Raw genomic sequence first — 14,754 nt, forward strand, 5'->3', positions numbered from 1 at the left:
TCATATTCCTGTAACTCTAGATTTCGGGGTTTTCTTAAGGTTTTCTCTGTATGTATCACTCTTTTGGTTCTCTCTGTTATACTTATGGTTATCCACTGCTCCAGTGGTGGTTATGAAGTGTCTAGTTCCAGTGATACCTTGTTGCAGACTGCAGAGTTCACTTTCTTTTTTTTAAATGACTTATTTTGCAGTATTTCAAAGTGTCAGTAATTTCTGATGATCTGCTGAGATTTTGGCTTTGGGAGAACATCCAAAAATCTTGTTTAACTCCTCTTCACAAGATTGTTTTCCTCTGGTGACTCATGCATACCTCAGTTTAAAAAGCTTTATTTCCACAAGAAGAAAGTAGATCTATGTTTACATTTTTACGTGAGTTTTCCCACTTAGTCCAAACCTGTAGCAAGGGAATTTCTCAGGGTACTAGAATTCATGGCATCTGTGGACTGCTCCCTATACTACTATGACAGAGAGAGCTTCTAAATGCTTTATCCCATGTAAATGTCCCCTCCAGTTATCTGTGGTATGATCTCTGTTAATTATTACTCCTAATGAGAATATCGTCCATGAGATGGTTAAGGTCAATCTCTAACCAAATGGGATGGGTTAATTCTAGCACAAAAAGGGAAATTGGCTAGGCTTAAAATGACCCTTAAGGGCATCTAACCTAATACTTATCCATGAACCTTTGAATCTCATGATTCCCATATCAGGACTGCACATTAGAAGAATTCATTGTTACCTAAAACCAGTAGGGTCCTAGCATTAACATATGCTGACATTACCAGATTCCAGTTTTGGGATTTGCGAGAAGGTAGTCTCTTTTTTTTGTTTTTGTTTGTTTTGGAGGGAACAAATTTACCTCAGTCCAAAGTCTTTCTTTTTCCCTTCCAGCACCAACATAGTCTTTAACAGACACCTCAGTTTTTGTTTGGGGAGCAGTGGCTACGCTGATGAAACAGTTGGGTCTCTGGAACAAAAGAAAAAAACACAAACATTGAGATGATGGCAATCCTGAATGTTCTCAACACTTTTTCATTTATGGTCCTTGCAAGTGGTCGCAGATAACACCACATTGATGTACATAAACGAGGGGAACTAGATCTTACAGTCTGTGCAGACTTACCATGGTAGCTTGGGATGTAGCATTTCAGCTCGCATTCACTGCACAGGCATTTTGCATCGCATCAGAGCAAAATTTTGTGACAGACAAGCTGAGCAGGATCAGGATAGATCCTCAAAAATAAAAACTAAATCAGGTAATCTACCAGGAATTGATGCAGTTGTCGGGGGGGGGGGGGGGCACCGGCGCCTCGTATAGATCTTTTTGTCTAGTCATAACAATCAGTTGGCAAAATTCTGCTGCAGACCTCCATGCAGGAGGCTTGGAAACAGATGCCTTTTATTTTGTTTTCCTTGAACAGGAGTAGTCTTTCATGCTTTTCCACCCTTTCCAGTAATATCCAGGATCATTCTGTAGATTGAGAAGGACTTTTTAAAGATAATTGTGCTGATCCCCCTTCTGGCCCTTCATTTTATTAATCACTGCTGCAGTAGCCTTAGCTATATGGATTACAGCCTGCAAAGGACATAACAGCCGGCTAGCTTTCAAAGCTTCATGGCACCTTCCACTCATTCCAGCTGTCATTCAGCTTGAGCTGAGCTTATTAAATTGACAGATTTGCATGCTAAACCTCTTCAGAGCTTTTCTGCCTCCTAAGAGTGCACTCTGGAGGCTTTCAAATATGGACTGTCTGCATGTGCTGTTCCTTTGCTGTGCAGATAGGTTTCATTTGGGGAAAAAAAATCTTCCATAATATTTGATGTTATGTGATCCTATCTCGCCTACATTCTGTACTGATGGGCTCGGAGCCGATCCCTCGGCTCCGACTCTGCACGCTTATGCTATAGAGCGAGGCCTCTTATTGGCTGAGCTATCTTTATCCCAGGATGCACCACCACTAATCCCCCAGATCTCGTTTGCCGCTTACAAAGCTTAGACGTGGTCTCAACTTGGCTGGGCTAAGTACTATTTATTTAGGCTTTTTCCTGTCAGAAATTTGCTTGATTTAAATCCAAAAGCTGTTTTAACAGCTATTGTTATACAAGTGTGTATTGGTAGTTTTTGTAGAGGATTTCGTGTTTTTTCCTGTCAGGGAAGGTTTCCCGTTTAAGTTAGAGGGGCCTTCCCCTGTTGTTTCTACTACCTTGGGTTTTTGTGTGTGGGTCAAGTACCCGTTTAAGTTAGAGGGTCTTGACCCTCTCTATCTCTCTTTCTTCTGTGAAAAGTTTTTTTCTTTTTACTTGTATTCCAAAAAAAAAAAAAAAAAAAAAAAAAGTTTAGAATATTAAAGTAGGGATATTTTATTTGCTGTGACAAACCCTTCTTCTGGTTGTAGACAACTGTGTTTTGACTTTTGGCTATGTCTAAAGAACACAAACCCTCCGGGTTTAAGAAATGCACGAGGTGTGGTTTTAAAATGTCCATAACGGACGACCACTCCTCGTGCGTCTATTGCTTAGGCGCCAAGCACCTACAAGAATCGTGTAGCGTGTGTCACGCCTTTTCATCAAGAGTCCTCCAGGAGAGGAAGAACAAATTAATCCTGAAAGGGTTAATTAAGCCATCCTTCGAGGAGGCTTTATCTTCCTCTCCTTCTCCTTCTAAAAAGAAGAAAGCGTCTGCTCCGACCAGTCAGTCGGAACCGACTGCAAAAAAATCTAAGCAGACTTCTCCATCGGCTCCACGGACTTCGGAGCCGAGGGCGGAACGGTCTGCCTCGATGCCTCCAGCCTCGACCCCTCTGGTTTCGGAGCCGAGGACTGCGGCATCGAGAGGCGGGTCACCCTCATCGGCTCCACTGATATTGGAGCCGATAAGGGTTACCGGCTCAGACTCTTCCCCTTCGGAGCCGAAGTCCTTATCGGCACCGAGGGAAATTACCTTGAGATCTCCCTCTGAGCCGATAGTGGTAGAGTCCATTCGGAGCCGGTCCCCGAGCCCTTCGGAGCCGATGGAGAAATCGGTTCGGGCCCGATCGGTATCCTCTAGATCATCCAAGATGTCTGATTCAGACATCGACAGGGTGCTCCTTAGACTCTTCCAGTCTCCGGTGTTCCAAAAGCTAGTTTCGGCTCCAGCCCATTCGGCTTCGGAGCCGATGGTCCACTCCCCTACTGTGGTTCCTCCTCCAACGGCTTCGGCACCGTTGGAGCCGGCACTGGTGGAACCGGTGGAGGTTTTAGGGTCGGGCCCGACCCTTGCTCCAACTCCGGCTCTTGGGTCGGAGTTCAGTACACGGACTTCTTCCTTCGGCCCTGGGGGGGAGGCTTCGGGATTGATGCTTTCTGTCCCAAGTCTCCCTCTTGGTGCGTCGGCGGCAGGAGTGCCGTCCACTGTCGTGGCCACGGAGGTGGGACCCTCCCAGGATTCTGGTGGTCCCGCCTTCAGGGCTATGAGGAGTGCATTAGCCAAATCTTCCTTGGCTACCTCCACGGTTTCCCGAGCTCCTTCCCTGCATACGGAGACTGGGTCTTTGGCAGTCCCCCTATCCTTAGACAGCGGAGCCCCCGGGCCTCAGGTTACCCCCGCTGGGGTTTCTCCCCCTCCTGGAGGTCCTTATGAAGCCTCTTGGGAAGAAACTCCCAGGAAGAGATCGTGCAAGAGGAAGCACGTTGACTCCCCTGATGAGTCTTTTACATCAGACACTGATCTCGATGATGCAGAGGGGTCCCCTAAGTCGTCCTCGGATGATGTCTCCTTTGCAGACATCCTGGAAGCCCTAAAACAACGAGGCGGCTGGCAGTCCAAACCTCCCTCTGCTGATGAGTCAGTGTTCCTGAAGGCCTTCGGGGCTCAGCCCTCCGCCTCCTGGGTGTCTCCGCCCTTCGATGAGCTCTTGGATTTGATCTGTCGAAGGGCGTGGGAACACCCAGACTCTGTGGAACCGGTGCCTGCTCGTCCGAATACGTTCCTCTCGGCACCCCCTGAAAAAGAGTTTCTAACTAAAGGTGTGGCTGTAGATGCTTTGGTGGTGGCATCTGCTACCCAGCAAGACGTAGCAGAGGCTTCGACCTCCGTCCATCCTCCTAATAAGGAGTCTAGGAGCATGGATCGGTACGGCAAGCGCACCCTCAGTTCATCGGCCTTTACATTAAGGTCCTTGAACTACCTTACGCACTTTACCAGATTTCAGAGGGATCTGATTAAAGAGCTATCCGATACCCTCTTGGGTAACCTGCCTGAGGAGCTGGCCCAGACGGTTGGCTCTCAGCTGGCTACAATGTCGTCCATCTCGAACTCGTCCATGAGGCTCATTTCTTATGCGGCCGAGGGGGCGAGTAGAGCGGCGGGTACAGGCATTGCTCTACGGAGACCAGCCTGGCTCCGCCTGTGTCATTTCGCGGAGGCCTTTAAGTCTTCCTTTGCCGACGCCCCCTTTGATGGGTCCTCCCTGTTTGGACCCAAGGTAAAGGACACACTAACCCGCTGTGAACAGGAGGGTAAGACTCTGCCGTAGGGGCACGATTTTCCACTCCCTTTCGGCCTTATCCCAAGGCTAAAAGAGGAGGGAAGATGTGGTTCCGTAGATCTCAGAAGCCTTACCCCTCTCAGCAGGAGGATTCCCCTTCCAGAGGCAGAGGAGGGGGAAATTCTTCTGGAAGACGCCGTCCCAGAGGCAGCAGAGGCCCTCGCAACACTGGAGACCGCGAGTCCTTTCGTGGCTCTTCAGCTTTTCATAGTCCCTGAGGGATTGCCCGGCTGGGCTGCTCCGGAGCCAGTCGGGGGTCGTTTCTCGAAGCACCTAAAAGCCTGGGAAGGTATCACTCAGGACCGATGGGTGCTTCGAATTATCGCCGGAAGTTACTCCATCCCATTCTCTCATCCCCCCTCTCAGTCCAAAAAAATCCCGGACCCGCCACCCAGTCAGTGGGATACTGCAGCCTCGGAAGTTTTAAAGCTGCTGCAAAAAGGAGTCATCCAACCGGTCCCCGCAGACCAGATCGGATTAGGGACTTACTCAAGATTCTTTTTGGTGCCAAAAAAGACCGGGGACTTGAGGCCCATTTTGGACCTCAGCATCCTAAACCGTTCAGTCAGAAAGTCCAAGTTCCGAATGGTCACCCTACAAACCATTCTCCCATTGCTGGAGAAGGGTGTTTGGATGTGCTCCATAGATCTCAAGGACGCTTATTATCATATCATGGTACATCAAGCGTCCAGGAGACATCTGCGCTTCAGCCTAGGAAGCAGTCATTTTCAGTTCCGTGCGCTGCCCTTTGGTCTCACCACAGCCCCCAGGGTGTTCACCAAGTGTTTGGCAGTCGTGACTGCTCACCTGAGAAGTCTAGGATTCCAGGTGTTTCCATATCTAGACGACTGGCTCCTAACTGCCACCTCCAGGCATCTACTACTGCAGAGCCTCCAAGCCACTATATCACTGGGCAGTTCCCTTGGAATCACCTTCAATTGGCCAAAGTCTGTGTTGCTGCCATCTCAACGCATAAGATTCATAGGAGTAGAGATAGACTCAAACCGAATGCGGGTCTATCTACCGACAGACAGAATACAAACTATACAGACTCAAGTTCGAGCCTTACTTCCCAGGCCCAAAGCTCCAGCCAGGATGGTCCTGCAGCTATTGGGATCCATGTCCGCCACGGTTCTTCTAGTCCCCTTGGCAAGGTTGCACATGAGAATTCTCCAGTGGCTTCTTTCAGCTCAGTGGTCCTTTCAGGAACTCCCCCTCAGTCACCTCGTATGGATCACGGAATCTTGCAAACGGGACCTTCGCTGGTGGCTAGTGCCCTCCAACTTGGATCAGGGACGACCCTTTGTTCTACCTCCTCCGGCGGCCACTTTGACCACGGACGCCTCCCAGACGGGGTGGGGGGGGCATTCCCTGGGCAGGTCAGTCCAAGGCAAATGGCACCCGGAAGAGACTTTACTTCATATCAACATCTTAGAAATGAGGGCAGTACTTCTGTCCCTTCAAGCCCTTCACGATTATCTCCCTCAGGGAGTAATTGCTGTTCACTCAGACAACATGTCAGTTGTCTGGTACCTGAACAAACAGGGAGGGACCAGATCCTATCCTCTTTGCAGAGAAGCCATGAGAGTTTGGGAATGGGCAGTCTCGACCAACGCTTCCTAGTGGCTACTCACATACCGGGCAAGTCCAATGTGATAGCCGACAGATTGAGCAGAACCATCCTCTCTCCTCACGAATGGTCACTGAATATGACAGTTGCAAGTCAGATTTTCAGCAAATGGGGAGTTCCGTGTTGCGACCTCTTCGCGACTCCTCTGAATGCAAAGTGCAAAGAATTCTTCTCCCTAACCCCGGCTCCGGGGAAGAGCCCCATGGACGCTCTAGTTCGTCCTTGGCCCACCGGCTTGCTTTATGCCTTCCCTCCAGTTCCTCTCCTTCCCAGGGTGATTCAAAAGGCATCTCTTGGGGAGCAAAATGATCTTAATTGCTCCTTACTGGCCTCGTCAAGTGTGGTTCCCTTATCTTCGGAAACATGCTCTGGAAGGTCCATGGTTCCTGGATCAGATCCCAGACCTACTGGTTCATCAGTCGGGACTATTCCACCAGTCCCTACACACCTTAAAATTGACGGCTTGGCTGCTCCTCTTCCGACGATGGTCAGGAGTCATACATTGGATCCAGATGTTGTGCACATATTATCTTCGGCCCATAAGTCTGCTACAAAGAAACTGTATTCTAACAAATGGAAAAGATTTGCTATTTGGGCTCAACTCCGGGGCCTGGACCCCATTTCTATTCCCGTGGCAGAAGTTCTAAAATTTTTGACTTCTCTTTTTTCAATCAAGGCTCTTCACTTTCTACCATCAAGGTACAATTGGCAGCAATTTCTAATTTTCACGAATCCATAGACCCACCTTTAATGAGCAACAGATTGTGTAAGACCTTCTTGAAAGGTGCTGCTCTATTAAAACCTCCGATTTCTCATCCTGCACCTCCATGGGATCTCGATATAGTGTTACGCGCCTTGACTTCTTTCCCCTTTGAACCGGCAGCTACATGTGATCTAAAGTTTCTATCATGGAAGACAGCCTTTCTGGTGGCGATTACTTCTGCCAGAAGAGTTTCAGAGCTTCAGGCTTTGTCAGTAAAACCTCCGTACTTGTTTTTTCACAAAGACAGAGTATCCCTCAGGCCAAATCCTTCCTTTGTCCCTAAAGTTTGTTCTAGTTTCTGCTTACAACAATCGTTAGAGCTTCCAGTTTTTTTTCCCAAAATACTCTAACAAAGCGGAGTTCATATTCCACACACTAGATGTCCACAGACAGTTACGTTTTTATTTAGACAGGACCAAACAAACAAGGAAAACAGATCAGTTGTTTGTATCCTTTGCAGACAATAAATTGGGCAAAGCTGTCACAAAGGTCACTATTGCCAAATGGATCCGGGACTGTATTACTCAAGCTTATTTTTATTCTAACAAAGAGCTTACCGCCTCTGTCAAAGCTCATTCTACAAGGTCTATGGCTACTTCGATAGCATTTCATTCTAAGCTTGCTATTAGTGACATTTGTGCTGCTGCTACATGGTCTTCCCTGCACACCTTTATTTCACACTACAAATTAGATGTGGCATCTAGAGGACGAGCTTCATTTGGTTCCACAGTGCTCAGGAGTGTTTTCCAATGAGCCACCCGGGATTTAGGTGCTAGGGACGCTGTCCCATCAGTACAGAATGTAGGCGAGATAGGATCACATAACATCTTTTAGTTATGTACTCACCATAACTTTAGATGTTTGGGATCCATCTCGCCTATATTCCTAATAATCCACCCTCCTTCCCCCTTCCTTGGAGATCAGAGAATATCAGAAGGTCCGAATCCTGTTGTTTCATCTTGAAACATCTAACAATGTTCTATAATCAAGTTGTGCATGTGGGCATGAATGCGGACAAACAAGATCTGGGGGATTAGTGGTGGTGCATCCTGGGATAAAGATAGCTCAGCCAATAAGAGGCCTCGCTCTATAGCATAAGCGTGCCGAGTCGGAGTCGAGGGATCGGCTCCGAGCCCATCAGTACAGAATGTAGGCGAGATGGATCCCAAACATCTAAAGTTATGGTGAGTACATAACTAAAAGATAAAACTCCTGAACAGGAAAGTATTATTTTAAAGCTAGGATTTGTGTTTTAATGGATTATCATAAGACTGTATTCTTTTAAATAAGAGTGCTTATTTTTCCTGTCAGTTGTAGAAGTTGTTTAAAGTATTGACTTTTTTTTCTTCTGTAGAGAAATTGCATTTATTTTAACTTTTGGGGACTGGAAAATGTGCTAGTGCTTTTTGTTGTATTTTTCTGTATTAAAAAATGTGACTTGAAATTTTTACCTGCTTTTGCTGCTTGAAAGATTTACCATTTTTGGCTTGACCATGTAACAAACTGGTGGTCCCATGGTCAGTCGGTCTCCAGCCACAACAAAAAAAGTTAAGCAAACAGCCTTTACCGTCATAGCAGGCTGACAGTTTGCATCAGCTGCAGGTGGGTGACTGTGCTGTGGCCATTAGTTGTTCCTCAGACCACTCATCTTTTATCCTGGATCCCTCTGATGTAGTACCTACAGCCTCTGTGGCTGTTGGGGTGCCCTTAGTGGGCAAGGAAGAGCCACTCTTGTCAGTCCTGCAAGAGGGAACAGGGAAGGCTTCTCTGCTTTGTCAGAATGTTGTGCCTGTCATGTGGGGAAGCTGTTACTGTCATTAAGTGTTCCTACTATTTTTCCTGTAAAAAAAAAAAAAAAAAAACATGAAGCTAAACATGTACGTACTCCTCAAATTTCTTTGGACAGGGAGTAATTTACTGGGCCTGACTTGGGGTTTAATTTAGGTTATTGATCCTTTTTAATAAACTAGTTTCTGGTAAAAGAGGGATGCCTATTTTTCTGAAGAGATTCAAGGTTTTGAATCTTGACAGGAAGGAGAAGAGAGAGACGTAGAGTTTTCTCCTCAGATTTTTGATTCAGATTGATGAGTGCTGAATTTCTGATCCTGCCTGTGGGGATTTCTTTCCGTAAGACTGCTTACGGAATGTGCCAGTGTTTTCAGTGGGATAAAACTTGATGTTTCTCAGTCCCTCATAAAATACTATGAGCTGTTGCAGAAGGAATTTCCAAAACTTTCACCTATTCCTCCAGTTCTCTTAGCTTTAGAGGATGTGTGTGCATTAATCCTGCAATTTTCCTGGTAGTCGTCCAGCTGTCCCTAAAAATGTATATAGGATGTATAAAGTTTCTCAACTTTAAGTTTTTTGTAAACTCTTCCCAAACCTGACCTAGCAGATACAACTATAGCAGCAGTAAGATTAATAATTGAACATTTATTTAATTCCAGTCCTACTCTTTCTGATAAGGATGGAAGGACTTTAAGTATAGGATAAAGTGTATGCTTCTGCAACTTTGAGTTTCAGAATTTTGAATTGTCAGGCTCGTACGTTTTAAAAGTTTAACACATTGATCACTGCTGCTTTAGCATTAGCTATATGGGGTTATATCCTGCTGAGGATACAACGTTTGGCCACCTTCAAAAACTGCAGGGCACCTTCCACGTGGCCAAACTGTGCTGGTCAGATAAGATGTTCTTCGTGTTTCACTGTTGCAGTCATTACATTTTGGGTTATCTGCTTGCAGTAACCCTCAGTCGGCCTGATTAACAAAGTCTTGGGTCCTGTGTTGGATGCTGTCCCTTCTTCCATGACATCAGGTCGTCAGGGGTATAAAACATGCAGCAGATGCCATTACATCAGTCTTTCTTGCCGTGCGGTGCCCGAAGCAAAAATAGTTCGCCAGTGCCGGTTGGCCGACTCCTGAAATTTTCGTTTTCGAGTTTCAGAACCAAAGTCTTCAACTAAAGCTAAGTACCCTGTTGGGGAAACTTTTTTGCTCCTTACCGATGTCAGTAAAAGTTAATAATTGAATTATTTGTGGAAAGCAAATACCTCACAAAGATTTTCATTCGTACTGTATTCCTTGCCTGGGCCCTGACCACGACGTACCTTGCTGTTGGTTTTGTGCTTTATTTAATCGGCGCACTGTCCGTCGCCGGTATATTTTCACCTGTAAATATTTTGGTTCTGTTTAATTATCCAGAAATGTCGGTTAGCCATCCGACTACCGGCATTCCGAAAAAAAACCCCTCAAAGATAAAGACAGAAACAGGCCGCCTAGGTCCAAAGCTGCCAACGACATTACTCCTAAGCCAGTCGCCAGTTCGCCGGTACTCAGTGAGGCACTTTTGCAGCCTATGATACCCGCTACTTCTGATTCGCAGGCCTCTACTGAGACCCATTCGGAGTCCGGTATGCCGCGAGATGCTTCAACTGTGGAACCTGGGGATGTCTCTACCTTGGATGGGTTCGGAGCCGCTGTGCAGGCACCGGCTTCTGAGGTTTATTCAGGCCTACGGACTTGCATATTAAACCGATGCCTCCTTCATTTAGGCCTAAATACATTTTGAACCATGCCTAAGAAACAAATGCCCAGGCTGCGTGCTCAGGCCTCTATGCCTAAAAAAACAAATGATAAGAATGGCTGAATGTCTTATAACTTTAATCAGGGGAAGCCAACCTCCCCCTTCTAAGAGACCTAGGACTGAAGTTGTTTGTGAATCTTCTGACCAGGATTCTGATTTTTCTGATTCTTTGGATGATCTGGATTTGCCCTTATCTACTTATGAGGATTCTGATGTAGAGGACTCTATTCCCTCTGCTTCCCCCCAGAGGATTTTTCTTTTGGTGAAACCTTACATACTCTAAGGGAGCATTTCCACTGGGAAAGCCACGAGTTTTCTGATTAAAAAGAGGCTTGGGGAGTTCTTACTCCTGCCTCAGCATAGGCCTTTAGCTATACCTCCTGTACTAGACATTGTTGATGATGCCTTTTCGGAATCTAGTTTGGCCCCTGATTCTTTGCCTCCTGCTCCCAGAAAACCTGACAGATAGTACAGGGTTCCTGATTCACACACTTTTTTTTTTTAAAAATCCTATTGCGAATCCAGAGACTATTTCACAGGGACCCAAGGGCATTAAGGCTTCTACTGCTAAAAATCCTACCCCTTCTGAAAGAGACTCCAAGGCGCTGGATAGATGGGGTAAGAAGGTTTACACTTCTGCAACCTTGGCCATTAGGGCTTTAAACTGCGAGTTTCATATGTTAAAGCATCAACAACATGTTATTGGGTTGCTTAAACAGAAAATGATGTTGACTCCTGACTGTGCTGAAAGTAAAGAATTACAGGATTTAATGCATTCTGCTTAACAGGTTGGTAAACATACCTTGCAATGTGGATTTGATTCATTAGAGGCCTCTTGCAGGGCTGCTGTTACTGGGTCTGTGCTCAGAAGGCATGCTTGGCTTAAGGAGCAGTCTTTGCCTGATCATGTTAAAACTAAACTATCGGATGCTCCCTTAAATCAGGACCGCCTGTTTGGCAACAAAGCTGAGGAAGTTCTTAAAAAGATGGAAGATAAAGCTAAATCTATGCAAACTGTTAAAGATTTCTTGCAAGTTCAGCCTCCTAGATTTAGTAGGCATTGGCCCTATAAGAATTGGTCCTTTCCATCCCTATCCAGGCCTTCTCAAGCCAAACCTAGACACAGCAGAAACCCCAGATTTCAGTCCCAGGGGACACACAAGACTAAGCAGTGGGGGGTTTCCGTACTCAAATCTGGGAGTTGTAAGACTCTTCCTATGGAAAACTCTCTCAATAACTTGCTTTTAAAACTTCCAAGCACTTCCCAACTGAATGCTCCTTTAGGCGGAAAGATTGGTGTGCAGGCCAAAAACTGGGAACTCATTACCCAGAACAAATGGGTTTTAAATGCAGTGTCTTAAGGATACAGATTTCACTTCCACCCGTTACCAACACCAAGCGGGTGACCAGATCTACCCCCAAATCAGTGGGCAGAGGCCCAAAATCAAGTTCTCTTTCTTAAGCATGGGGGCTAGTCAGTTGATACCAGAAGAGGAAAAGGGACAAGGTTTCTATTAGAGAATTTTCCTGGTGCCCAGTTCCTCAGAGGGGCCAAAAATTTAAGGCCTCCCAGGAGAGCTCCATGGCAATCCTATCCTGGACTTTTCTACTCTAAACACCTTTCTGGTGATTCCAAAATTCAAAATGCTGACTCACCAGCTGCTTCCTATGCTAGGCAAAGATGCATGGTTGGCAACACTAGACTTAAAAGAAGCATACCTGCACATCCCTATCAGGGAGTCTTGCAGAAGATACCTACTCTTCAAAGTAGGCTACATGCACTATCAGTTCTCTGCACTGCCCTTTGGCTTATCTACTGCGCCCAGGGTATTCACAAAGTGCCTAGCTCCAGTCATTGCACTTTGCAGGCAAAGAAATATTCAAATATACCCATACCTGGACGATTGTCTAATTCAGGCAGAAAGCCAGGACATACTTTTGAATCATCTGGCCTTTGTTCAAAGGGTGCTGACTTGTCTGGGGTACACCATAAATGAAAAGAATCACACCTGGTACCCTGTCAACAAATTATATTCCTGGGAGCAAGCTTGAATACAACTTCCCAGATGTTTTTTCTCATGCCAGAGAAACGGATTCATTTGACAACCTACTTCAAACAAGTGGCCACAAAAAATCTACAAGGCAAATACTGCAAGCCTTGGGGTTCATGGCCTCCTGCATTCTTCTAATTCCATATGCAAAACTGCATATGAGGAAACTACAATGGTATCTCAAAAGCCTATGGTGTCAACATTCATAGGATCTAGAAGCAATGATTCCCATCATACCTTGCCTACGCCTGGAGTTCCTTTGGTGAGCAGAGGCCTGCCACCAGAACCGGGGACTACCATTCACACTACCCTCTGCCGCCCAAACCTTAACAACAGACACATCAGACTATGCATGGGGGGGGGGTTTACCTGGCAGGGAAGTGCATTCAGGGCAAATGGAACCCAAGTCAAATGCACCTGCACATAAATCAAAGGGAAATGTTACCTGTACAGAATGCTCTGACCACATTCTTCCAGGACAACTAATGGTAAAGACGGACAACACCACTACTGTCATGTTTTACACAAACAAGCAGGGGGGAGGTGCACATTCTTAACCCCTTTGCAGACTACCCATGTCATTGTGGAAGACAGCCTTGAGCTACCAAGTGACTCTACAAGCTCAATTCCTGCCAGGAAAACTAAATACACTGGCAGATGGTCTAAGCAGAAACCTTATGGACCCACACGAGTGGAAACTGGAACCAAGGACTTTCAACATGTTGACAAGCAAGTGGGGGAGCCTAGATATCGACCTGTTTGCCTCCCCCCAGAACCGTCAGTTGGACAAATTTTGCACAAGGATTCCCCACAAGCTAGCTTGGAAAGTGGATGCTCTATCCTTCAGCTGGAAAAACTTATCAGTTTATGCCTTTCCTCCTCTGCCTTTGCTCTCCAAGGTACTACTTAAGATCAAACAGGACAAGCCAAGGATGATTTTAATTGCACCAGACTGGCCATGTCAACACTGGTACCCCCTCTTGCGCAGTGCGTCATGCTTGGCCCCATGGCACCTGCCTCAGACTCCTTCCTTGTTGTCCCAGCAGGAGAACCAGATTCTGCACCCTCGGCTGCAAACCCTGAACCTAGCAGCCTGGCTAATTACCTAATCTCTCCTTTACCATCCCTTAGTAAATCAGTGATGGATATCATTTTAGAGGCAAGGAGGCCTAGTACTAGAAAATCTCATGCTGCAACATGGAAAAGATTTTGTGCCTGGAATCAATCTCAAGGGATGAGCGCAGCAGTGCCCAATCTACCTCAGATTGTACAATACTTGACTGAGATGCTTCATAAGGGCTTGTCCTTTTCCTCCATCAAAATTTATGCCTCAGCCATTTATAGGTTCATAGGTTGGTACTAGGCTATCAGCCCTAGGGCCTATACAAGCCTAGACATAACAATTCCCTGTCTATTTCTTCCCACACTATTTATTTACTTCCCTGGACCCCTGTCTAGCAGGGCGACTGACGTGATCCCCGGGGTGAATTTCCTTTCTCCCATCCAATTGTCAAGGTTCCTTTTGAAGAGGACCAAAAAGGCACTCTGCTTGACATGTATGGGCAATCTATTCCAGAGTCTGGGGAGTCTCTGGGTCAGGAATCTATCCCTCCAGCATGTTTTGTTTATTGTGATGACAAGGTTTAGATCCCTGGAGCGTCTGAGGGATTGGGATTTCTTTAAGTGTAGCATATCCAACAGCTCTGGGTTTGACATGGCCTTGTATGTTAAGCAAAGATCGCCTCTGAGTAGACTATATGCGACAGAGTATAGCTGGAGTTTTTTAAGGCGGTCAGCATAGGGCATCTGCTTTAGGCCTATGATTCTTTTAGTGAGGTATTTCTGTGGCCTTGGGCTCATTACAGCACAGAATCTCCCCTCTTCTCTCACCCACTACGCAAGCAGTTCCTCAGAGGGGCCAACAATTTAAGGCCACCCAGGAGGGCTCCAACTCCAGCCTGGGACCTTAACTTTGTCTTGGAGAAACTCACTCTTCCTCCTTTCGAGCCAGCTGCTACTGCAGATTTAAAATTCCTTTACTGGAAAACAGCTTTCCTTTTAGCAATCACTTCTGCAAGAAGGGTATCTGAATTACAGACCCTTATGGCAGTAGAGCCTTTCATCATCTTTCATGCGGACAGGGTTTCCCTCAGAACCAATCCCCTCCTTCATGCCCAAGGTGGTATCCAGTGTGGCT

Source organism: Protopterus annectens, chromosome 14.part0 (genome assembly GCF_019279795.1).
Source record: "Protopterus annectens isolate FY-2018-M chromosome 14.part0, PAN1.0, whole genome shotgun sequence".
Taxonomy (NCBI): domain Eukaryota; kingdom Metazoa; phylum Chordata; order Ceratodontiformes; family Protopteridae; genus Protopterus; species Protopterus annectens.